This window comes from Rutidosis leptorrhynchoides, chromosome 8 (genome assembly GCF_046630445.1).
Source record: "Rutidosis leptorrhynchoides isolate AG116_Rl617_1_P2 chromosome 8, CSIRO_AGI_Rlap_v1, whole genome shotgun sequence".
NCBI lineage: Eukaryota > Viridiplantae > Streptophyta > Magnoliopsida > Asterales > Asteraceae > Rutidosis > Rutidosis leptorrhynchoides.
In genome coordinates, this window is record NC_092340.1 from 166,773,709 (window position 1) to 166,800,439 (window position 26,731).

At 30.5% G+C, this 26,731-nt stretch overlaps 1 pseudogene; it reads right to left on the bottom strand.

The window, feature by feature from the left end:
- Positions 1-26,731, bottom strand: part of LOC139863925 (cysteine-rich receptor-like protein kinase 2) — a 215,664-nt pseudogene that overhangs the window by 31,771 nt on the left and 157,162 nt on the right.

Consider the following 26,731-nt stretch of genomic DNA (forward strand, 5'->3'; position numbering starts at 1 on the left):
GTAATCTATGTTCATACATTCATTTAACCTCGACCAAATTCCAATGATTCACGAACCATTAAATGAACGTACATGATTATGTATATATTATAACTTGAAAACGTTAACAAAGTATTAGACGTATAATACTTTACATGAACGTATTTGTTTCAAAATATATTTAGAATAATTATCGAAGGAATTAAAGGATAATATCAAAAGATTGAAATATCATATACATTGAATTATGATTACAAGTCTCTGTTGAGAGGTCCACTTTGTAGTGACCCGAACTTTTCCATGTTTATATATATTAAATGAAATTGATAATTACATGATTAAGTGTTTCCAACATGTTAAGCAATCAAACTTGTTAAGACTTGATTAATTGAAATAAGTTTCATATAGACAATTGACCACCCAAGTTGACCGGCGATTCACGAACGTTAAAACTTGTAAAAACTATATGATGACATATATATGGATATATATATATATAGTTAACATGATATTATGATAGGTATGTATCTCATTAATTATATTAACAATGAACTACATATGTAAAAAAACAAGACTACTAACTTAAGGGTTTCGAAACGAGACATATATGTAACGATTATCGTTGTAACGACATTTATATATATATATATATATATATATATATATATATATATATATATATATATATATATATATATATATATATATATATCATATTATTATGATAATATAATAATTTAACATCCCATTAGATATAATAAACAATGGGTTAACAACATTAAATAAGATCGTTAACTTAAAGGTTTCAAAACAACACTTACATGTAACGACTAACGATGACTTAAAGACTCAATTAAAATATATATACATGTAGTGTTTTAATATGTATTTATACACTTTTGAAAGACTTCAAGACACTTATCAAAGTACTTCTACTTAACAAAAATGCTTACAATTACATCCTCGTTCATTTTCGTCAACAATTCTACTCGTATGCACCCGTATTCGTACTCGTACAATACCCAGCTTCTAAATGTATTTACTATTATTATATACACTCCAATAATCAGCTCTTAGCAGCCCTTGTAAATCACCTAACACATGTGGGAACCATCATTTAACATCTAGCATGAAATATCTAACAAAACAACAAACTAATGGAGGCTATATGGAACCCCAATTTTCACGTGAATGATTAACCTCACAAACACATTCTCATTTAATTTTTATGCATCAAATTACTCTCTCTCAAACTCTCTCTTCATGTTCTAAGTGTTCTTCATCACCTTTATCAAAATCTACATCAATCTAGTTCATAAATCCATACATAAACCAACTTACAAAACAACAACTCAAGAACACATCAAGAACACTTCCAAGTTTGCTAGCTTACTTCCAATCTTGCAAATCCACTTTGAGTGATCATCTAACCTCAAGAAATCTTTTTTATTTTCAGTAAGGTATCTTTCTAATACAAGGTAATACTCATATTCAAACTTTGATTCAATTTTTATAACTATAACAATCTTATTTCGAGTGGAAATCTTACTTGAACATGTTTTCGTGTCATGATTCTACTTCAAGAACTTTCAAGCCATCCAAGGATCCTTTGAAGCTAGATCTATTTTTCTCATTTCTAGTAGGTTTATCCACAAAACCTGAGATAGTAATGATGTTCATAACATCATTTGATTCATATATATGAAACTATCTTATTCGAAGGTTTAAACTTGTAATCACTAGAACATAGTTTAGTTAATTCTAAACTTGTTCGCAAACAAAAGTTAATCCTTCTAACTTGACTTTTAAAATCAATTAAACACATGTTATATATCTATATGATATGCTAACTTAATGATTTAAAACCTGAAAACACGAAAAATACCGTAAAACCGGTTATACGCCGTCGTAGTAACACCGCGAGCTGTTTTGGGTTAGTTAATTAAAAACTATGATAAAATTTGATTTTAAAAGTTGTTCTTCTGGGAAAATGATTTTCTTATGAACATGAAATTATATCCAAAAATCATGGTTAAACTCAAAGTAGAAGTATGTTTTCCAAAATGGTCATCTAGACGTCGTTCTTTCGACTGAAATGACTACCTTTATAAAAATGACATGTAACCTGTATTTCTGATGATAAACTTATACTTTTTCTGTTTAGATTCACAAACTTAAGTTCAATATGAAACCATAGCAACTTGAATCACTCAAAACGGATTTAAAACGAAGAAGTTATGGGTAAAACAAGATTGGATAATTTTGCTTGTTGTAGCTACGTGAAATTTGTAACAAATCTATACAAATCATATCATAGCTAACTTATATTGTATTATACATGTATTCTAATATACTATGTAATCTTGGGATACCATAGACACGTATGCAAATGTTTTGACATATCATATCGACCCATGTATATATATTATTTGGAACAACCATAGACACTCTATATGCAGTAATGTTTGAGTTAGTTATACAGGGTTGAGGTTGATTCCAAAAATATATATACTTTGAGTTGTGATCTAGCCTGAGACGTGTATACCCTGGGTCGTGGATTGATTCAAGATATATATATCAATTTATTTCTGTACATCTAACTGTGGACAACTAGTTGTAGGTTACTAACGAGGACAGCTGACTTAATAAACTTAAAACATTAAAAACGTATTAAAAATGTTGTAATTATATTTTGAACATACTTTGATATATATGTATATATTTGTTATAGGTTCGTGAATCGACCAGGGGCCAAGTCTTACTTCCCGACGAAGTAAAAATATGTGAAAGTGAGTTATAAAATCTTATAATTTGGGATGAGAATACATGCAGTTTTATAAATGTTTTACAAAATGGACACAAGTAAATGAAACTACATTCTATAGCTGGATTATTAAACCGAATATGCCCCTTTTTAGTCTCGTAATCTAAGAATTAGGGAACAGACACCCCAATTGACGCGAATCCTAAAGATAGATCTATTGGGCCCAACGAGCCCCATCTAAAGTACCGGATGCTTTAGTACTTCGAATTCATCATGTCCGAAGGGAGTCCCGGAATGATAGGGGATATTCTATATGCATCTTGTTAAGGTCTGTTACCAGGTGTTCACCATATGAATGATTTTTATCTCTATGTATGGGATGTATATTGAAATATGAAATCTTGTGGTCTATTATTACGATTTGATAAATATATAGATTAAACCTATAAATCACCAACATTTTTATTGACGTTTAAAGCATGTTTTTTCTCAGGTGATTATTAAGAGCTTCCGCTGTTGCATGCTAATATATGAACAAGATTTGGTGTCAACATGCTTGTATAATATTGTTTAAAATTCCTTTCGGGATTTATTTTGTTGTAACATATTAATATTGTAAACCAATATGTATTGTTAGTGTGTAAGTGTGATTTTTTTTAGATTATTATTTCTGGATAATCTGGTGTCTTTTTAACCTTGTCGATAAAATAAAGGTTATGGTTTGTTTTAAAAACGAATGCACTCTTTGAAAAACGTCTCAAAGTTAGTAATCATTTCCGGAAACCTTTCCTTTTTAACGGTATCCGGAATATCTAGTAAAAGTGATTTACAAAAGTGTCATTAACGAGAGTTAGTCAAAAGTTAGTAATCATTTTCGTTTAAATTTCAAAAATGTACTTTACTTGATTAACTCATGTCCCTTGATAAATCAACTCTTTAGTTTTCATATTAACAACATTATTTGGTAAAATAACTACTATTATTTAAAACGAGTTAAATTATATAAAACGAACTTTGAAATGTAATTGGCTTTGAAAAACTAAATAATATATCATTAGATAAATATTTCAAACATATATATTATGTACAAATTTACAATTCGAAATAAAAATATATATATATATATATATATATATATATATATATATATATATATATATATATATATATATATATATATATATATATATATATATATATATATATATATATATATATATATATATTAACTTAGTCATAAAATGTCATGATTTAAAATATTATATTTTGATAAACAACGAGTTACTGATTTATAGAATCAATGACCACAACGCTCAATTTTATAAGTTACATTTTTTATAAGGTAATTTATTAATAAGTAAGTCAAATTATTAATAAGGGTACACGTCGCGTAACGTAAAAGGCTAGTTTTCTAAACGTACGAAAATGCGTCCGAAAAACCGAAAGTGGTACATGAGTCAAGTGACGACACACGAGTCATTTGAGTAAAAATTACATTTTTACCATGAACGTAAATATAATATAATACATAAGTAATTATATAAATTAAATATAATATATATAATAATAATAAATAAGAGTGTCAGTAAACGAGATTGGCTAATTGTGTCGTACACTTTGTAACCATGCGACCGCATGGATAAACCAAGCAAACCCCATGCGATCGCATGGGGTGTTTGGTGAGTTCTCATTTGCTTTAAAAACTCATTTTGCTCAGATGAAATTCATTCTATCTCTCGTTCTCACACATATACGGAGTATATATTATCAATTATTATCATTAATTATAAAGATTATTATTATTAATCTTATTATTATTATTATTATTATTATTATTATTATTATTATTATTATTATTATTATTATTATTATTATTATTATTATTATTATTATCATTATTATTATCATTATTATTATTAGGAGCGATATTATTATTAGTATTTATACATAAAATACTACGACGGAGTGCTGCTCGCGTAATTTCAAAAATAAGTTTTTCGAGTAGGATAAGGCTAAGGAAATTATGGGTTATAGCTATGGAGGTAATGGGTATGTGAAATGCCCCGTTCATATTAATTATAAACGTTTCATATTAATTGGTTTCTTTGCGAGGTTTTGACCTCTATATGAGACGTTTTTCAAATCTTGCATTCGTTTTTAAAAACAACCATAACCTTTATTATTGAATAAAGGTCTTAATGACATAATTTAGATTGTCTATCAAAGAAAATCTCCTCAAATAAATAAGTTTTTACACAACCCATTACAATATGATCAAATATATTACAACAAATACTCCGAATGCAAGTTTAAACAATATAAACAATTATGCCGACTCCAAATCTTGACCTTGGGTTGGCATACGACAGCGAAAGCATTTTTAATATTCACCTTAGAATAAACATGCTTAAAACGTCAACAAAAATGTTGGTGATTCATAGGTTTAATTTCTATATAATAATTATAACATTTAATAAGCCACAAGATTTCATTTAATTAAATGCGCATGATCATTACAAATGCAAAAATCATTCATACGATGAGTCGCCTGGTAACCGACCTTAACATAGAGCGCTTAAGATATCTGGCATCATACATTCCACTATTCAAATGTATGACAAGAACCCTTCGAAGTACTAAAGCATTTCCACTATTCGAAAATGTGGGTGGTTGGTGCCCGTAGATCTACCTTTAGGATTCGTGTCAATTAGTATTTTTCACTAATTCTTAGGTTACCAAGCATAATAATAATAAGTACAGATATCCGGTATAACAAATCAATCGTAGAATGTAGTTCCATGAACTTGTGCTTATTTTGTAAAACATTTATAAATTTTGCATGTATTCTCATCCCAAAATAATTTAGATAGTAAAAATGGGACTATAACTCACTTGTGATGATTTCCGAATAGATGGTGATAAGACTTGGCCTTTTGACAAATTCACGAACCTAATAATAATATTCTTGTGTCAAGATATATATATATATATATATATATATATATATATATATATATATATATATATATATATATATATATATAATTAATATTCCATACTTATGATACTTGTAATAATTTTAATTGTCCATTATTAGTAGTCCAACGTTCGTAGTCCAATAGTCCAATAGTCCAACAGTATAAATATATATATAAATATAAATGCGTATATTGTGTTAGAATTCACTAACACTATAATATATTATCTTAATATAATAAGACACATAATATGTATATTGTCTGAAGCAATCCGCGACCCATTGTATATATGTTTCAGGCTCGATCACAACTCAAAGTATATAATATTTTGGAATCCACTTCGACCCACAGCTAACTCCAGATTACTGCCAATGTTGTCTAATAGTTCGTTCTAATAATATATATAGAAGAAGTCAAAATTATAATTCAAAACTTTGTATATGAATCCACGGTGATCAAGTCATATATATATGTGGTGCCTTACGATCTTTATTAAGACTATAATATATTGTCGTAGAACTTAATCACGACTATTATAAATTGTATTTCTATAAGTTTGGGAACAAGACATGTATAAATACATGTAGGATACAAGGTAAGTTAGCTAGGATAAGGTTAGCATTCATTTTTATGAATCATGTCCGTAACTAAAAATTAAGAAAAATATCCAATTTTGTTTTGCCCATAATTTCTTCGTTACAAATCCGTTTTGAGTGATTCGAGTTGCCAAGGTTTCATATCGAACTCAACATTATTAATATTAACAGAAAAAATATAGGTTTATAGTAGAAAACACAGCTTAGGTATCAAATAAGAGAAGATAGTCATATCCGTCGTAAGAACGACATCTTGATGACCCTTTTGAAAAACATACTTCCACTTAGAGTTTAACCATGGATTTTGGATATATTTCATATCCATATAAAATAAGATTTTTCACCAAAGGAAATTTTTTAATTTAAAGTTTAAGATAGGCTTTTAAAATTAAACCCAAAATAGCCCCCGTTCGACTAAGACGGCGTATATTCGATTTTAAGGTGTTTTTCGTGTTTACAAGTTTTATATCCTTATGTTAGCTTGACATATAGTCATAATACATGTGTTGAAGTATTTGAAAAGTCAAGTTAGAAGGATTAAGTTTATTTGCAAACAAGTTTAGAAATAATCTAAACTATGTTCTTGTTGTTATTAGTTATAACTCAAAATAAGATAGCTATATGAATATGAATCAAACGTGATTTTGAACAAAGCTATTACCTCAACTTACTAGAGTAAAGCTACTGGAAAAGATAGTAAATAATCTTTAGCTCAAAGGTAGCTTTGATGGCTTGAAATTCTTGAAGTAGAATCATGGAATCAACAAAAGTTTCAAGTAAGAAATCTATCTTGCTTTAAGATAGTTATGAGTATAGATTTTAATCAAAGCTTAACATAGTTATTACCATGATTTAAGATGAACACCTACTGATATAGATGAAGATTTCTTGATGTTGGATGATTACTTGAAAAGAATTTGAAGGATTGAAAGTAATCTTGAAAGGATTCTTGGAGTGTTCTTGAAAGATTTTCTTTTGATGATTCTAACTTAGTTTTTGAAGTACATTATGATGAAGATAATAAAGGTTCATTTGTTCTTCAAAGAGTGGGATATTAGAGAGATATTAGAGAGTAAAAATTGAAATGGAAATGATATAGAAGTGGTGAACTAGCTCGTGAATTTTAGGTTAGCTATAAAGAGATTTTAGTTTGTAATTTAGCATAATAATTCAAGGTATAAGTTAAAATTAAAACCCCACATGTTAAATCATATTTTAGTAGTCAATTATGGCTGATCAAGTGGTGTTTATTATTGGTATATAATAATAGTAAATACGTCTAGAAGCTGAGTATTGTATGAGTACGAATACGAGTGCATACGAGTAGAATTGTTGATGAAAACGAATGAGGATGTAATTGTAAGTATTTTTGATAAGTAGAAGTACTTTGATAAGTGTCTTAAAGCCTTTAAAAAGTGTATGAATACATATTAAAACACTACATGTATATACATTTAACGGAGTCGTTAAGTCATCATTAGTCATTACATGTAAGTGTTGTTTTGAAAGCTTTAAGTTAACGATCTTATTTAATGTTGTTAACCCATTGTTTATTATATCTAATGAGATGTTAAATTATTACATTATCATGATATTATGATGTATGAATATATCTTAATATGATATATATACATTAAAATGTCGTTGCAACGATAATCGTTACATATGTCGTTTCATGTTTCCTAACTTAGTAATCTCATTTTTATGTATATAACTCATTGTTAATATACCTAGTGAGATACTTAAATATCATAATATCATGTTAAATATATATATATATATATATATATATATATATATATATATATATATATATATATATATATATATATATATATATATATATATATATATATATATATATATATATATATATATATCCTTATATAGTTTTTACAAATTTTAACGTTCGTGAATCGTCGGTCAACTTGGGTGGTCAATTGTCTATATGAAAGACATTTCAAATAATCAAGTCTTAAAAAGTTTGATTTCTTAACATGTTGGAAACATTAATTATGTAAATATTAATCTTCTATATATTAGCGGAAAAATCCGGGTCGTTACATTACACACCCGTTAAATTAAATTTCGTCCCGAAATTTAGAATAGTACCTAGTTAACGTGCGATATCAGAAAACAAATGTGGGTACTTCAACTTCATTTGGTCTTCTCGTTCCCAAGTAAATTCAGGTCCTCTACAAGCATTCCATCGAACCTTAACGATTGGTATCTTACTTTGTTTGAGTCGTTTGACCTCACGATCCATAATTTCGACGGGTTCTTCGACGAAATTTAGTTTCTCGTCAATTTTAATCTCGTCTAAAGGAATAATTAGATCTTCGGTAGCTAGGCATTTCTTCAGGTTTGAAACATGAAAGGAGTTGTGAATCTTTTCTAATTGTGGAGGTAGCTCAAGTCGATAGGCCACCGGCCCAATGCGTTTTTCAATCTTGAATGGCCCAATGTATCTTGGGCTCAATTTCCGTCGCTTTTCAAAACGAATAACACCTTTCCAAGGTGATACCTTAAGCATAACCATATCACCTTCCTCAAACTCTAAAGGTTTTCTTCTAACATCCGCATAGCTCTTTTGTCGACTCCGGGCTGTTTTCAATCGTTGCTGAATCTGAATGATTTTATCGGTGGTTTCTTGGATAATTTCTGGACCTGTAATCTGTTTATCCTCTACATCACTCCAACAAATCGGAGACCTTCACTTCCTACCATAAAGTGCCTGGAATGGTGCCGCCTCAATACTAGAATGATAGCTGTTGTTGTAGGAAAACTCAGCTAACGGTAGATGTCGATCCCAACTGCTTCCAAAATCAATAACACATTCTCGTAGCATGTCTTCGAGTGTCTGGATCGTCCTTTCACTCTGCCCATCAGTTTGTGGATGATAGGCAGTACTAAAATCTAGATGAGTTCCCAATGCTTTGTGTAATGCCTGCCAGAATCTGGAAGTAAATCTGCTATCACAATCAGAGATAATAGAGATTGGTATACCATGTCTAGAAACAACTTCTTTCAGGTATAATCGTGCTAATTTCTCTATACCATCCTCTTATTTTATTGGCAGAAAGTGTGCTGACTTAGTAAGACGATCGACTATTACCCAAATCATATCATAACCACCTGCGGTTCTCGGTAACTTAGCAATAAAATCCATGGTAATGTTTTCCCATTTCCATTCTGGGATTTCAGGTTGTTGGAGTAGACCCGATGGTTTCTGATATTCAGCTTTGACTTTAGAACAAGTTAAATATGCTCCTACATATGTGGCTATATCGGCCTTCATTCCTGGCCACCAAAAGTTTCTCTTGAGGTCTTGGTACATTTTCCCCGCTCCGGGATGTATTGAATATCTGGTTTTATGTGCTTCATCTAGTACCACTTTCCTCAAATCCCCATTCTTTGGTACCCAAATTCTTTCAGCTAAATACCTGGTTCCGTCTTCCTGAATATTAAGCTATTTTTCTAATCCTTTGGGTATTTCCTTTCTAAAAATTCCTTCCTTCAAAACCTCCTGTTGTGCCTCTTTTATTCGAGTAGTAAGATTAGTATGAATAATCATGTTCATATCTTTTACTCGAATAGGTTCTCTTTCTTTTCGACTCAAGGCATCAGCTACCACATTTGCTTTCCCCAGGTGGTAACGGATTTCACAATCATAATCATTGAGTAGTTCAACCCACCTACGCTGCCTCATATTTAGTTGCTTTTGATTTAAAATATGTTGGAGACTTTTGTGGTCGGTGTATACAATACACTTGACCCCATATAGATAATGTCTCCACATCTTTAATGCAAAAACAACGGCGCCCATTTCCAGATCATGTGTGGTGTAGTTTTGTTCATGAATTTTGAGTTGTCGAGAAGCATATGCAATCACCTTCTTCCGTTGCATAAGAATACACCCAAAACCCATTATTGATGCGTTGCAGTAGATAACAAAATCTTCCATTCCGTCAGGTAACGATAAAATAGGTGCCGTAGTCAACTTCTTTTTCAACAATTTGAAGGCACCCTCTTTTTGGGAAGTCCATTCATACTTTTTCCCCTTGTGTGTCAAGGCAGTTAAAGGTTTGGCTACTCGGGAGAAATCTTGAATAAATCTCCTATAATAATCAGCTAAACCCAAAAATTGACGTATTTGCGTTGGAGTTTTCGGGGTTTCCCAATTTTTGATGGCTTCGATCTTGGCGGAATCAACTTTGATTCCATTACTACTGACTACGTGGCCAATAAATTGTACTTCATTTAACCAAAAAGCACATTTAGAGAACTTAGCATAAAGTTGTTCTTTTCTTAATAACTCTAACACAAGTCTCAAGTGTTGTTCGTGTTCTTGGTTATTCTTTGAATAGATAAGGATGTCATCAATAAAGACAATAACAAACTTATCTAAATATGAACTACATACTCGGTGCATGAGGTCCATGAAAACTGCAGGTGCATTGGTTAGATCGAATGGCATAACCACGAATTCGTAGTGGCTATAACGAGTTCTGAAGGCTGTTTTTGGTATATTGGCTTCTTTAACCCTCAGTTAATGATAACCCGACCTTAAGTCGATTTTGGAGTATACACTCGAACCTTGGAGTTGATCAAATAGATCATCGATTCGGGGTAAAGGGTATCGGTTTTTGATGGTTACTTTATTCAGCTCATGGTAATCGATACACATGTGAAAAGACTCATCTTTCTTTTTAACGAACAAAATTAGAGCTCCCCATGGTGACGTACTCGGTTGGATGAAACCACGTTCTAATAATTCTTGTAGCTGACTTTTTAATTCTTTCATTTCGGTGGGCGCAAGTCTATATGAAGCACGAGCTATTGGTGCTGCTCCTGGTACAAGATCTATTTGAAATTCGACGGATCGGTGTGGAGGTAGTCCCGGTAATTCGTCCGGAAACACCTCAGGAAATTCTCTTGCAACAGGAACGTCATTGATTTTCTTTTCTTCTTTTTCAACCTTCTCGACGTGTGCTAGTATGGCATAGCAACCTTTTCTTATTAGTTTGTGCGCCTTCAAACTACTAATAAGATTTAATTTGGCATTACCCTTTTCTTCGTACACCATTAAGGGTTACCCGTCTTCTCTCGAAATGCGAATCGTCTTCTAATGACAAAAAACTTCGGCTTTCACCTTGGACATCCAGTCCATTCCAATAATTACGTCGAAGCTTCCCAATTCCACCGGTATTAAATCAATGGCAAACGTTTCGCTAACTAAACTAATTTTTCGATTTCGACAAATTTTATCAACCTTAATTAGTTTACCGTTTGCTACTTTAACTATACACTTTTTATCCAAAGGCGTTAACGGGCAATTTAATTTGGCACAAAATTCTCTACTCATATAACTTCTATCGGCACCTGAATCAAATCAAACATAAGCAGGTGTATTGTTGATAAGAAACATACCCGTAACAACCTCCGGGTCTTCCTGTGCTTTCTCCCCAATAATGTTGAAGGCTCTCCCACGGCCTTGCCTTTTTCCATTCCTGCACTGGTTTATGGTATGGCCCGGTTTTCCACATCCATAGCAAACAACGCCGTTATTATTTGTTCCGGCATTATTTACTCCTTTGTTTCTATTTGGTCTGTAGACTTCACACTTTGCCGCAATATGGAAATTCCTATTACACTTGGTACATAATTCTCTACAAAACCATTCCGGATGAAACGTATCACACCTGGGGCATATAGTTCTTTGCCTTTTGTTGTCGTTGTTGTTGTTGTTGTTGTTGTTGTTGTTGTTGTTGTTGTTGTTGTTGTTGTTAGGGTTATTGTTGTTGAGTCATTTGTTGTTGTTATTGTTGTGATTGGGATTGTTGTTGTTGTTATTATTATTGGGATGGTTGTTGCGGTTATTGTTGCAGTTGTTGTTGCGATTATTGTTATTGTTGGGGTGGTTGTGATTGTTGTTGTAGTTGTTGTTTTGATTGTTGTTGTTGTACTGGTGACCCTGATCACTGCTTTCCTCCCACTTTCTTTTTCCCTGTTTCATTATGGCCTCCTCGGCCGCTTCTTTCTTTATCCTTCCTGTAATTTGGCCTATCAATTTGTGGACTATACAGCTCGCTTTCTGCATTGTTGAAGGGTCGTTAGCACCTACATGCTCTTGGATTCGTTCCGGCAACCCTTTTATGAATGCTTCAATTTTTGCTTCTTCGTCCTCAAATGCTCCAGGACACATTAAAGCCAGTTCATTGAAACGTCGCTTGTAGGTAGTGACATCAAACCCTTGGGTTGTCAGTGCTTTAAGCTCTGCCTTGAGCTTGTTGATTTCGGTTCTGGGACGGTACTCTTCCGTCATCATGTGCTTGAAAGCTGACCATGGAAGTGCGTAGGCGGTATTCTGTCCTACGTAATCCATGTAGGTATTCCACCATGTCAAAGTAGTACCCCTGAAAGTATGTGTGGCATACTTAACTTTATCCTCTTCTGCGCAGTTGCTGATTGCGAACACGGCTTCAACCTTCTCTGTCCACTGCTTTAGTCCAACGGGTCCTTCAGTTCCTTCAAACTCATTGGGTTTGCAGGCCATAAAAGCTTTGTAGGAACATCCTACCCGATTGCCATTGTTTCCTCCACTGCTGGAACCTGATTGGTTATTGTTGTTCATTGCATTCACCACTGCAGCCATATTTGCAGCGAAAGCTTGAAGTTCTTCTGTGTTCAATTGTTGTTGTCTAGTAGCTGGAGGAGCCATTTCCTTCAAAAATAGCCGACTGAGTTAATCATATAGAATTTTAGAAGTAGCCAAAAAGTATTTTGTAGCTTAATATGAACTTATTATTATAAAAGGCTTTTCTTCATATTAGCATTTTATAACTATAATAATGTTCATACTTAGCAGCTAACACACAAATTAACTACTAAAATTCTAATAAGAAAAACTATGGTAAGTTATTACGTTACTACGTAATAATAAGTTGTAATAATAATAATAAACTTTCCATGCTTATTCTTATTATTATACAATCATAAGGAAAATTACATTGCAGATTTTCTTCCAAACTTTAACACACAATATAATACATATTATACAATGCATAGAATATAGGATAGCTGCCGATGGTTCAAGAATGGCGAGATTTCTTAGATGTTGACGTTGTTTCTTTCTCGGCCAAAAGTTTGGATTTTCATTTGGATAGTTCTTTTTCCAATTCCTCCCAATTGGTTCTTTCGGCTAATTGTTTGGGATCAAAACCAACAGTCATTATACGAGCGGTCATTTTATAAACTGGTCTCTTAGGTGGTTCAGGTGGATGATCACAAACATTTTGGGTCATAATAGGTTCATCGGGTTTGGGATCGGGTATCACAGCCAAAGATTTTCCCAAATCACGTTGTGGTTCGGTAATTTCCACAACTTTTTCAGGATCCTCTTCTTTGGGTTCCTCTTCGGGATCTTCTTCTGGATCCTCTTCTGGAACCTCTACTGGCAATTGTGAATCTTCCCAATTTTCCCAACAATTTTCCACTTTAATAGTAGCACCAAAAGTTAACTTTTCCGTTGGTTCATAAGTCGTATGCTTTGACTCAGCCTCCGAATCACTTGATAAGTAAATGAAATCTGAATCACTAGAGATGCTTATATGATCGGATGATGTCATCTATCACATAATAGCAGGCACGTTAAGAGAATGATATATCTTATAATATTTATATGTTAATAATCTTATGTTTCCAACAATTATATTAAGCAATCATTTTTAAAACACTTACGGTCGAAGTCCAGACTCGCTAATGCATCAAAAATCAGTTAGACACACTAATGAAAAATTTTCTGATTCTTTAAGACCAACGCTCGGATACCAACTGAAATGCCCCGTTCATATTAATTATAAATGTTTCATATTAATTGGTTTCTTTGCGAGGTTTTGACCTCTACATGAGACGTTTTTCAAATCTTGCATTCGTTTTTAAAAACAACCATAACCTTTATTATTGAATAAAGGTCTTAATGACGTAATTTAGATTGTCTATCAAAGACAATCTCCTCAAATAAATAAGTTTTTACACAACCCATTACAATATGATCAAATATATTACAACATATACTCCGAATGCAAGTTTAAACAATATAAACAATTATGCCGACTTCAAATCTTGACCTTGGGTTGGCATACGACAGCGGAAGCGTTTTTAATATTCACCTGAGAATAAACATGCTTAAAACGTCAACAAAAATGTTGGTGAGTCATAGGTTTAATTTCTATATAATAATCATAACATTTAATAAGCCACAAGATTTCATTTAATTAAATGCACAGGATCATTACAACTGCAAAAATCATTCATACGATGAGTCGCCTGGTAATCGACCTTAACATAGAGTGCTTAAGATATTTGGCATCATACATTCCACTATTCAAATGTATGACAAGAACCCTTCGAAGTACTAAAGCATTTCCACTATTCAAAAATGGGGGTGTTGGTGCCCGTAGATCTACCTTTAGGATTCGCGTCAATTAGTGTTTTTCACTAATTCTTAGGTTACCAAGCATAATAATAATAAGTACAGATATCCGGTATAATAAATCAATCGTAGAATGTAGTTCCGTGAACTTGTGCTTATTTTGTAAAACATTTATAAATTTTACATGTATTCTCATCCCAAAATAATTTAGATAGTAAAAATGGGACTGTAACTCACTTGTGATGATTTTCGAATAGATGGTGATAAGACTTGGTCTTTTGACAAATTCACGAACCTAATAATAATATTCTTGTGTCAAGATATATATATATATATATAAAATTAATATTCCATACTTATGATACTTGTGATAATTTTAATTGTCCATTGTTAGTAGTCCAACGTTCGTAGTCCAATAGTCCAACAATATAAATATATATATAAATATAAATGCGTATTTTGTGTTAGAATTCACTAACACTATAATATATTGTCTTAATATAATAAGACACATAATATGTATATTGTCTGAAGCAATCCGCGACCTATTGTATATATGTTTCAGGCTCGATCACAACTCAAAGTATATAATATTTTGGAATCCACTTCGACCCACAGCTAACTCGAGATTACTGCCAATGGTGTCTAATAGTTCGTTCCAATAATATATATAGAAGAAGTCAAAATGATATGTCAAAACTTTGTATATGAATCCACGGTGATCAAGTCATATATATATATATATATATATATGGTGCCTTACGATCTTTATTAAGACTATAATATATTGTCGTAGAACTTAATCACAACTATTATAAATTGTATTTCCATAAGTTTGGGAACAAGACATGTATAAATACATGTAGGATACAAGGTAAGTTAGCTAGGATAAGGTTAGCATTCATTTTTATGAATCATGTTCGTAGCTAAAAATTAAGAAAAATATCCAATTTTGTTTTGCCCATAATTTCTTCGTTACAAATCCGTTTTGAGTGATTTGAGTTACCATGGTTTCGTATCGAACTCAACATTATTAATCTTAACAGAAAAATATAGGTTTATAGTCAAAAATATAGCTTAGGTGTCAAATGAGAGAAGATAGTCATATCCGTCGTAAGAACGACATCTTGATGACCCTTTTGAAAAACATACTTCCACTTAGAGTTTAACCATGGATTTTGGATATATTTCATATCCATATAAAATAAGATTTTTCACCAAAGGAAATCTTTTAATTCAAAGTTTAAGATAGGTTTTTAAAATTAAACCCAAAACAGCCTCCGTTCGACTAAGACGACGTATATTCGATTTTAAGGTGTTCTTCGTGTTTACAATTTTTATATCCTTATGTTAGCTTGACATATAGTCATAATACATGTGTTGAAGTATTTTAAAATTAAAGTTAGAAGGATTAAGTTTATTTGCAAACAAGTTTAGAAATAATCTAAACTATGTTCTTGTTGTTATTAGTTATAACTCAAAATAAGATAGCTATATGAATATGAATAGAACGTGATTTTGAACAAAGCTAATAACTCAACTTACTAGAGTAAAGCTACTAGAAAAGATAGTAAATAATCTTTAGCTCAAAGGTAGCTTTGATGGCTTGAAATTCTTAAAGTAGAATCATGGAATCAACAAAAGTTTCAAGTAAGAAATCTATCTTGATTTAAGATAGTTATGAGTATAGATTTTAATCAAAGCTTAACATAGTTATTACCTTGATTTAGGATGAACACCTACTGATATAGATGAAGATTTCTTGATGTTGGATGATTACTTGAAATGGATTTGAAGGATTGAAAGTAATCTTGAAAGGATTCTTGGAGTGTTCTTGAAAGATTTTCTTTTGATGATTCTAACTTAGTTTTTGAAGTACATTATGATGAAGATAATGAGGTTCATATGTTCTTGAAAGAGTGGGATATTAGAGAGATATTAGAGAGTAAAAATTAAAATGGAAATGATATAGAAGTGGTGAACTAGCTCGTGAATTTTAGGTTAGTTATAAAGAGATTTTAGTTTTTAATTTAGCATAATAATTCAAGGTATAAGTTAAAATTAAAACCCCACATGTTAAATCATCTTTTAGTGGTCAATTATGGCTGATCAAGTGGTGTTTATTATTGGTATATAACAATAGTAAATACATCTAGAAGCTGAGTATTGTACGAGTACGAATACGGGTGCATACGAGTAGAATTGTTGATGAAAACGAATGAGGATGTAATTGTAAGTATTTTTGATAAGTAGAAGTACTTTGATAAGTGTCATTAAGTCATCGTTAGTCATTACATGTAAGTGTTGTTTTGAAAGCTTTAAGTTAACGATCTTATTTAATGTTTTTAACCCATTGTTTATTATATCTAATGAGATGTTAAATTATTACATTATCATGATATTATGATGTATGAATATATCTTAATATGATATATATACATTAAAATGTCGTTACAACGATAATCGTTACATATGTCGTTTCGTGTTTCTTAACTTAGTAATCTCATTTTTATGTATATAACTCATTGTTAATATACCTAGTGAGATACTTAAATATCATAATATCATGTTAAATATATATATATATATATATATATATATATATATATATATATATATATATATATATATATATATATATATATATATATATATATATATATCCTTATATAGTTTTTACAAATTTTAACATTCGTGAATCGTCGGTCAACTTGGGTGGTCAATTGTCTATATGAAACACATTTCAAATAATCAAGTCTTAACAAGTTTGATTGCTTAACATGTTGGAAACATTAATTATGTAAATATTAATTTTCTATATATTAGCGGAAAAATCCGGGTCGTTACAGTATGGTTCATAGGTATGCTCGTGAGGTCAATTTAGTGGTTAGCATCTCCGTTGCGTTTACGTACCTTTCCTGCAATATTGAATCTCAATATTGATACGTGAGTACTCGTAAATTAATTTTTACATATTAATAGTGTATCCCTGACTAGTGCTCGAGTTTATAGGATTATGCATGCTTGTACTTTTGATATTGCCATTAGATAGGTTATGTTGAATCCTTAATTAGTTACATATGCGGTTAAGATAAGGTATAAGATATGCATGTCATTGAAAAGCTAGCAAAAAATTAAGAACTTTTCATTTAGATGTCGAATGGTTTCGATGAACGGATTAGAAGTTATAGTCAATTGAATTTTTGTATTATTATAAAAAATGATTATTATTATCGTCGTTATTATCGTCGTTCAAATTTTTATCTAATTATTATTATTATTATTAATAAAATTATTATTATTATTGTTATCTAAAAATTATTATTATTATCATTATCATTATCGTTATCAATATAAATATTATCATTAAAATCGTTATTGTTATCGTAATTATAACTAAGTTATTATTATTATTATTATTATTATTATTATTATTATTATCATTATTATTATTATTATCATTATAGTAATTATTAGTATTATCATTAGTACTATCATAATTAGTATTTTTAATATCATTATCATTTAAACTAATATTAGTAATATCAAATTATTATGATTACTATTATTATCATTTTTACGGACGCGATGTAAAAGACGATTAAAAACTATTAAACAAATCGATTAGGAAACAATAAGTATATGTATCATGATGAAATATTTTAAGTTATTGATTTAAATAAAAACATCGTTTTTATCATTATTATTATTATTAAGTATTATTGAAACTATCATTTTTACAAAAATTATTATCTATAGGAATATCATTGTTAATATAAAATATCATTATTATTATCATTTTAGTATTATTATTAATAAAAATGATCATTTTATTATAATATCATTTTTAGTAAAAATAAATATTGTTATTATTATTAGTAGAATAATAATTATTATTATTACAAAATAATATAACTTTTACTTACTATTGTTAATATCGATATTATTTTATCAAATAAATATGTGATACAAAGATATTTCACTAAGTATAATATAATTACACTAATAATACCTATCATATTATTTTTATAATATTAAATGAACTTTATAAATTTTATTATCTAAGATATATACAAGTATATTTTTATTATATAAATTTTAATATAAAATCTGATTTATTAATAAATGAATTTCATTATTTACTTTAATAAAATCTGATAAATATATGTAAATATATATAAAATGACTATATTTATGTTATACAATATTTGGAAGTCATTTTGAGTCAAATTGACTTTGGTTGACTTTTGCATATTAGTCTCGAGCATTAGGATTGTGATACACTATGCCTTGACCTAAATTGTTAGACAAATATTGACCAACATATAAATATATATAATTAATATATGTTCGTGAATCCGAGGCCAACCTTGCACTTGTTCAATGCCATCATATGCATAATTGCTACGAAATACAGTTTTTGTGAGTTTCATTACTCCCTTTTTTATATATATATTTTTGGGACTGAGAATACATGCGCTATTTTTATGAATGATTTATGAAATAGACACAAGTAATCGAAACTACATTCTATGGTTGGATTATCGAAATCGAATATCACCCTTTTAGCTTGGTAGCCTAAGAATTAGGGAACAATACCCCTAATTGACGCGAATCCTTAATATAGATCTATGGGCCTAACAAACCCCATCCGAGGTACGGATGTTTTAGTACTTCGATTTTTATACAGACGAGAGGATTCTGTTATACAGACGAGAGGATTCTGTTATGGGGATATTCTATATGCATTTTGTTAATGTCGGTTACCAGGTGTTCACCATATGAATGATTTTACCTTAATGCAGACGAGAGGATTCTGCTTGAGGATTATGTTTATAAATATGAAAATCTTGCGGTCTATTAAAATTAAGGAAATGATCGATTATGATAAACTAATGAACTCACCAACCTTTTGGTTGATACTTGAAAGCATGTTTATTCTCAGGTATTAAAGAAATCTTCCGCTGTGCATTAGCTCATTTTAAGGATATTACTTAGAATCATTCATGGCATATTTCAAAAGATGTTGCATTCAATTCGTTGAGTTCAGTAAAGATTATGATTAAGTAAATGACAGATTAGATAATTTATAGATGGATATTATGAAATGGTATGCATGCCTATCAACTTTTGATGTAATGAAAGTTTATCTTTTAAAACGAATGCAATGTTTGTAAAATGTATCATATAGAGGTCAAATACCTCGTGATGTAATCATATGTTATGGTATTCGTTCTTATGGATTAGGACGGGTCGTCTCATGTGGTATCAGAGCAGCGGTCTTAGCGAACCAGGTCTGCATTAGTGTGTCTAACTGATAAGTCGTTAGGATGCATTAGTGAGTCTGGACTTCGACCGTGTCTGCATGTCAAAAGTTTTGCTTATCATTTTGTGTCGAAAATCATCTACTTATCATCCTTAGAAAATTACCTGCTTATCATTCTTAATCTAGACACATCTTAATGCATTGATTGCATGAATAGCGTATAGACAAAATTCATATCTTAGCGTATCTGTTACTGTATACTTTGCCTGACGTACTCCGTAAATTTCTCCGTGATCTACGAAATCTTTTGCTCTATATATATAGATATTCTATGTAGTTAGAATATCATCCAATATTTGAAAATCATTTCATATCGAAAATCCTTTATCCAATCGTACGAAATGGAATTCGTCATTAGTTTAAGTCACTCGAATTTCGAAATGGAATCCCACTCAAGCTCCGAAAGCAGTGTAATCGGAATGGATCAACCAATCAGCCATCATCTATTCTGAATGAATTGGGAATGGGTTCGTAGCCTCCTCAATCATTAGAGACAAGAAGAAGGTGATCCTTTCCATCCACCACATTGCCCTCTTGACGAAGAACCTGAAGCCCTTACCGGCGAACCTGTCCGAAACACCATTTTCTCTCTCATTTCCAGAGTATCTCGTCACGATTACATACTACATCAAATTCTAGATTTTATTTATCCGCTCGTCTGAACCAACAATCACCCTGGTGTAATAGAAGAAGTTAACGAGATTCGCGCTCAGGTAGTGGATTTGGAGAATATGGTGCAAAGGTAACAAACACCAGCAGTAGCACCAGCAGCATAACCAGTACCATTATCATCAACGCCAACGGTACAATTACCACCTCCAACCACAACCGCGTCATAAACCTCAACTTCACAATCTGTCCCACGAGCATTAACGTCATATGCTCTATAGATACCAAGGAATACCAACAACAACAAACGATGAAGCGATGATTCATAACTTCATTCGAGAAACATTCTGCGATGATTATGTAGTCTCTAAAGTCTTAAGAGATTATCTACTCTAACCCTAACCATAAATCAGATGAGTGAATCGAAATGATAGAAGAAAGAGTAGAAACCCGGACAAGAATGATGCGTGATTTACAAGCTAGACTTGTTTTACCAACAGCATCAACAGTATCGTTAGCATCACTAGCACAGTCGGTACCGTCAGCATCACCAGCACCTATAACATCACAAGCTCCGCCAGTTCAAGAATCACCGTGGACATCATTACGAATCAACAACAAGTATGTCATATCAACGAGTTATGAAGTATTAACTCATTTCCACTGAAGGATTTATATGTAGATCATATATATATATATAAATTTTTAAATCATAATAAATCTTTCCATACTAAGCTATTATGTATGGATCTTAACTACTCGGTTAATTCATATTACAAATATGGAATAATGTACGTCCTTCGCTCGTAACTTAACCATCGTTAACTACAATCTCTGTCTCAATTCAATAAATTCCAATTCATAATAAATCAAGTGTATTATTCAAATATATATTTGATTTTACACTTACATTATCAATGTACTCGAAACTTTTCAAAGAACATCATTCGTACCTTGCAAAATTCACAAGAGTTCTACGAACCAAACATTATACATCAACAAAAAACGAAGTATTGATTCATAATTTCAATTACATTGGAGAAATACTCCGTAAAAGTTATGTAATTTCTAATGTCCTTAGGAATTATTCAATTCTAGTTTCAACCGTAAATTAAATGAGTTTAATTTAATATTAACTCATTAAATCTATGTTACATCTGAAGAAAATATACATACATACATATATATACATACATATATATATATATATATATATATATATATACATAAAAATTGTAATAAAAATTCCTTTATACAAAATATTAACTGTGAATTTTTTTTTTAACGGGTAGGTAATACCCGAGAGATATATAAATTCACAATTAATATGTTACATTCTTCGAATCTGATTCAACAATCATCAACTATACTCACTAATTTCTCGACAAAATACATTCTTTCATAAAAATCAAAACAACCATACACATTCAAAATCTAATTACATATTCTGATTTTGAAATCTCAGAATTTAACTCGAGATATAACCAAAAATCATCACTCTTAAATTCTTACATTTTTTAAAGCTATACTTTGACTTCAAAACTGTGCTAGAACATCATATGAATATTAACGATTACAATCGGTGTTCAAACTCTTCGAAATTTTTGAAGACACTTCAAATAATGAAGAATGGAGATGATGATCCAACCACATGTTACCAACAGTTATGTACCTGAGAAACTCTCGAAACCAATGTCATAGTTTGACACGTACCCACGACAGATCCTTTGGCATTTATTTGCAAAAATTAACTTGCGATTCCTTTTCAGAGTAGCAAATTCTGTCACAGCTCCAGCAAGTCAACTTCGATTTCTCAAAATAGCCTTATTATAACCTTGATATATACGTTGCCCTATCACCATCGTTACTGGGGAACCTTTAATATTCCACCACATCAACAATAGACTTACCCACAACTTCACTGACATTTGACATTCCGAAAAATCATTATAATTATCAAAATCCCATCATTTACTTATCTGCATCTTGTAACGAGAATTGCCATATGAATCATCGGAAATTAGCAATCAGTATTTTGAAAGCTCGCAGCATGTCTATATCAACAGTTATATATACATATAACGTCTATCTCCTAGACTTACATATTTCGAATGTGAAGTTTCTGAAAAACACCCTGAATTGTGAACTAGTTCTCGAAATGCTGATGAAGCAGCAAAAACTATAAACGACCTTAACAGTAAAAAGTTTGATAATAAAGAGTAGTGTGTTGGCAAAGCTCAGAAAAAGAAAAGAGTTGGAACTGGAAAACGGATTGAGCAAAGTATGAAGGAGGCTGTGGACAAATCACAAAAGCTAAACCTGCCTTCAAAGGATCCAAATGATATAGTATCTGCTGAAGTCATTATCAAATACCTTTCTCCCGACTCTAAATCCGTACGTACAAATCTTCATCATCATCCATCTATGTTAGAAATTCTAAGATATCATCGTATCTTTCATTATAAATATCCTCCATATTTCTGAAGATATTTTCATAACTATTCTTATCTGAGATTTATTTATCTCTTTAAGCTATCTGTATTACATCATAAAAGAAACTATTTTAGTTTCTAAATTCTGAAATCTTTGAGTTTAAAATATGAATGTTTTGAAGTAGTGTTGGGAACTGAAGCATGAGTTAGTATAATATAATGACACTTGATCAACGTGATTATATTACAGTAATTCATGCTGAGTTTCTAAATAGAACGTGATGATTCACAGATCATAACATCATCATGTGCCATGTTACACGACTCTGGTATTCTATTTAACCTCTAAAATATCAAGAAAATATTTCTTAATGATTCAGTCTTTTCCAGGGTATTCTGGTAATTTAACAAATCAAAATCACGGTATTACGATTTCCTTCTTGGAACATTAATAATGTTCATTCCGAAATTCATATCTGCGAATTCTGGACCATTACAAGCGGTACTTAATCGCAAGAAGAAGAAACGAAAGGACAAAACTCCGAAAAAGAAATTGGGGTATAAATCATAGCAAATAGGAGAGAGCATTAACTATGGATGCCAATGATTATAGGAGACAGTAGTAGGGACATTGAAATATAAGAGAAAATATAAAGCCCGATAACAACACAAATTACAAACCGTGTATATCAATGCTGATCGCAACATAAAGACACGGGAGAATTAAAAGCACTATAACCCCAAGGGCAAAGTAGAAGTAAGCAGATTCCTCTGGTGGAAGATGGAAAAGGAGAATGATTGTTGCGATAGTAAGGATAAGGACAAGGATCAGAACTGGATTAAGCATTTTCATTATCTTTTAAATTTGGGAATTGGGTATAGGAATGGTAAAAGTAACAGAACGGAAGAAGTTAATTTATAATGAAGTATCCGACAGAGCAATCAAAACAGATGATCGCATTTAAAGCGGATTCTAATGCCCTTGATTTCCGAAGAACCAAATCTTATTAGGAAGATTTTCTCCAAATCTCTTGAACTTGAAATCAATCCTATTTACGTCAAAAGATATGACTCATCTATACCTACTCCCTTCACTCATTTGTGATAACTTCGCTTGTACGCTTCACTTAAGCAAATTGTTTTATCCATATTACTCGTTAATGATGAAACCCTAATTTTCAACTCGTATACGTCATGAAGACATATTTATTGTCATCCATGACCATCCCAATCAAATTTCGGGACGAAATTTCTTTAACGGGTATGTACTGTGACGACCCAGAAATTTCCGACCAAATTTAAACTTTATATTTATATTATTCCGACACGATAAGCAAAGTTTGTTAAGTTAAATATCAAGATTGTAATCTATGTTCATACATTCATTTAACCTCGACCAAATTCCAATGATTCACGAACCATTAAATGAACATACATGATTATGTATGTATATTTGTATATATTATAACTTGAAAACGTTAACAAAGTACTAGACGTATAATACTTTACATGAACGTATTTGTTTCAAAATATATTTAGAATAATTATCGAAGGAATTAAAGGATAATATCAAAAGATTGAAATATCGAATACATTGAATTATGATTACGAGTCTCTATTGAGAGGTTCACTATGATTTAGTAAACCTTTCCTTTTTAACGGTATCCGGAATATCTAGTAAAAGTGATTTACAAAAGTGTCATTAATGAGAGTTAGTCAAAAGTTAGTAATCATTTCCGTTTAAATTTTAAAAATGTACTTTACTTGATTAACTCATGTCCCTTGATAAATCAACTATTTAGTTTTCATATTAAAAACATTATTTGGTAAAATAACTACTATTATTTAAAACGAGTTAAATTATTCAAAAACAAACTTTGAAATGTAATTGGTTTTGAAAAACTAAATATTATATCATTAGATAAATATTTCAAACATATATATTATGTACAAATTTACAATTCTAAATAAAAATATATATATATATATATTTTAACTTAGTCATAAAACATCATGATTTAAAATATTATATTTTGATAAACAACGAGTCACAGATTTATAGAAGCAAATGACCACAACGCTCAATTTTATAAGTTAAATTTTTTATAAGGTAATTTATTGATAAGTAAGTCAAATTATTAATAAGGGTACACGTCGCGTAACGTAAAAGGCTAGTTTTCTAAACGTACGAAAGTGCGTCCGAAAAACCGAAAGTGGTACATGAGTCAAGTGACGATGTACGAGTCATTTGAGTAAAAATTACATTTTTACCATGAACATAAATATAATATATAAGTAATTATATAAATTAAATATAATATATATATAATAATAATAATAATAATAAATAAGAGTGTCGGTAAACGAGATTGGCTAATTGTGTCGTGCACTTTATAACCATGCGACCGCATAGATAAACCAAGCAAACCCCATGCGATCGCATGGGGTGTTTGGTGAGCTCTCATTTTCTTTAAAAACGCGTTTTGCTCAGATGAAATTCATTCTATCTATCTCTCGTTCTCACACATATACGGAGTATATATTATCTATTATTATCATAAATTATTAAGATTATTATTTTTAATCTTATTATTATTATTATTATTATTATTATTATTATTATTATTATTATTATTATTATTATTATTATTATTATTATTATTATTATTATTATTATTATTATTAGGAGCGATATTATTATTAGTATTTATACATAAAATACTACGACGGAGTACTGCTCGCGTAATTTCAAAAATAAGTTTTTCGAGTAGGATAAGGCTAAGGAAATTATGGGTTATCGCTATGGAGGTAATGGGTATGGTTCATAGGTATGCTCGTGAGGTCAATTTAGTGTTTAGAATCTCTGTTGCGTTTACGTACCTTTCCTGCAATATTGAATCTCAATATTGATACGTGAGTACTCGTAAATTAATTTTTACATATTAATAGTGTATCCCTGACTAGTGCTCGAGTATATAGGATTATGCATGCTTGTACTTTTGATATTGCCATTAGATAGGTTATGTTGAATCCTGAATTAGTTACATATGCGGTTGAGCTAAGGTATAAGATATGCATGTCGTTGGAAAGCTAGCGAAAAATTAAGAACTTTTCATTAAGATGTCGAATGATTTCGATGAACGGATTAGAAGTTATACTCAATTGAATTTTTGTATTATTATAAAAAATGATTATTATTATCGTCGTTCAAATTTTTATATAATTATTATTATTATTAATAAGATTATTATTATTATCTAAAAATTATTATTATTATCATTATCATTATCTTTATCAATATAAATATTATCATTAAAATCGTTATTGTTATCGTAATTATAACTAAGTTATTATTATTATTATTATTATCATTATTATTATTATTATCATTATAGTAATTATTATTATTATCATTAGTACTATCATAATTTGTATTTTTAATATCAAACTAATTTAAACTAATATTAGTAATATCAAATTATTATGATTACTATTATTATCATTTTTACGGACGCGATGTAAAAGACGATTAAAAACTATTAAACAAATCGATTAGGAAACAATAAGTATATGTATCATGATGAAATATTGTAAGTTATTGATTTAAATAAAA